At 35.4% G+C, this 1,834-nt stretch overlaps 1 long non-coding RNA gene across 1 annotated transcript; it reads left to right on the top strand.

The window, feature by feature from the left end:
* Positions 1–440: 440 nt before the first annotated feature.
* LOC121174499 (uncharacterized) lies at positions 441–767 on the top strand. Its single transcript, XR_005890604.1, has 2 exons — positions 441–488; positions 569–767. It is a non-coding gene; the product is annotated as an uncharacterized lncRNA (long non-coding RNA).
* The last annotated feature ends 1,067 nt before the right edge of the window (positions 768–1,834 follow it).

The raw sequence follows: 1,834 nt of genomic DNA, 5'->3' as shown, positions 1-1,834 counted from the left end.
TTCGAGGCCTGTTATGGAACAATATAATGAACTGCTGCGGATTTTGGGTCAGTTTACTCAACATGATTTGAAAATGGATGAATCCATTGCAGTTTCATCTATAATTGATAAACTGCTTTTTTCTTGGAAAGACTTCAAACATACCTTGAAACATAAGAAGGAAGAGTTGACTCTGGTTCAACTCGGTAGTCATTTCATGATTGAGGAGTCGCTGAGGGCTCAGGAAATTGACAAAGTCAATGATAAAAATGTAGCAGGTTCCTCTTCCGTTAATATGGTAGAGGAAAGTGGAACAGTTAAGCAAAATTACAATGCTAAAGGTAACAAACGAAAATTTCAAGGAAATAAGAACAAAGGTCCAAACAAACAGACAAAATTGTCATGTTGGAAGTGTGGGAAACCTGGTCATTTAAAGAGGGATTGTCGGGTGTTCAAAGGAAAGAACAAGGCTGGTCCAAGTGGGTCTAATGATCCTGAAAAGCAACAAGGTCAGATTGTAGTGAATAATTTTAATTCGAATACGAATTCAAATTATGTATCACTAATATCTAATGCATTCTATGTGCAGGATGATGACGTTGCTTGGTGGTTTGATTCGGGAGCAACAAGCCATGTGTGCAAAGATCGTCGTTGGTTCAAGAAATTTAGACCAACCGATGATGGCTCTATTATGAAGATGGGCAATGTTGCAACTGAACCAATCCTAGGATTAGGTTGTGTGAATTTAGTTTTTACTTCCGGAAAAAGTTTGTATTTGGATAATGTCTTATTTGTACCTGGTATTCGTAAAAACTTATTGTCTGGTATGGTTTTAAATAATTGTGGTTTCAAGCAAGTACTTGAAAGTGACAAGTACATCTTTTCAAGACATGGTTCGTTTGTTGGATTTGGTTATCATTGTAATGGAATGTTTAAATTAAACATTGATGTTCCTTTTGTTCATGAATCTGTTTGTATGGTCTCGTGTAGTTCTATAACTAATATGACAAAATCAGAAATTTGGCATGCTAGATTAGGACATGTTCATTACAAAAGATTAAAAGATATGTCAAAAACAAGTATGATTCCTCCTTTTGATATGAACATTGAAAAATGCAAAACTTGCATGTTGACCAAGATCACTAGGAAACCTTTTAAGGATGTTAAAAGTGAGACTAAAGTCTTAGACCTTATTCATAGTGATTTGTGTGATTTGCATGCTACTCCATCATTAGGTCATAAAAAATATCTTGTTACTTTTATTGATGATGCATCAAGGTATTGTTATGTATATTTATTAAATACAAAAGATGAAGCTCTTGATAAATTTAAAATTTATAAGAAAGAGATAGAACTTCATCAAAATGGGCTAATCAAAACTCTTCGCATGGATAAGGGAGGTGAGTATTATGATCCGGTTTATTTTCAATCTACTGGAATAATACATCAAACTACAGCTCCCTATACACCACAACAGAATGGTGTAGCCAAAAGGAAGAATAGAACCTTGAAAGAAATGGTGAATTCCATGTTATCCTATTCGGGTTTAAGTGAAGGATTTTGGGGTGAGGCTATGTTGACAGCCTGTTACTTGTTGAACCGAATTCCTAACAAAAGGAATAAGGTTACCCCATATGAACTTTGGCTAAGGCATATAGTCAAGTGTATAATGGGAAGTCTAGACACTTGGGTGTTAGACATGACATGGTTCGGGAGTTAATCATGCATGGTGTGATATCAGTGGAGTTTGTGAGAACTCAACATAATTTGGCCGATCATTTAACCAAAGGATTAAGTAGAGATCTCGTGAAAAGGTCGGTTGTGGGATTAGGATTAAAGTCCATCTGAAATCTCT

The sequence above is a fragment of the Glycine max genome, unplaced genomic scaffold (assembly GCF_000004515.6).
Source record: "Glycine max cultivar Williams 82 unplaced genomic scaffold, Glycine_max_v4.0 scaffold_76, whole genome shotgun sequence".
In the NCBI taxonomy this organism is placed as follows: Eukaryota; Viridiplantae; Streptophyta; class Magnoliopsida; order Fabales; family Fabaceae; genus Glycine; species Glycine max.
This window is presented reverse-complemented; position numbering and strand designations above follow the sequence as displayed.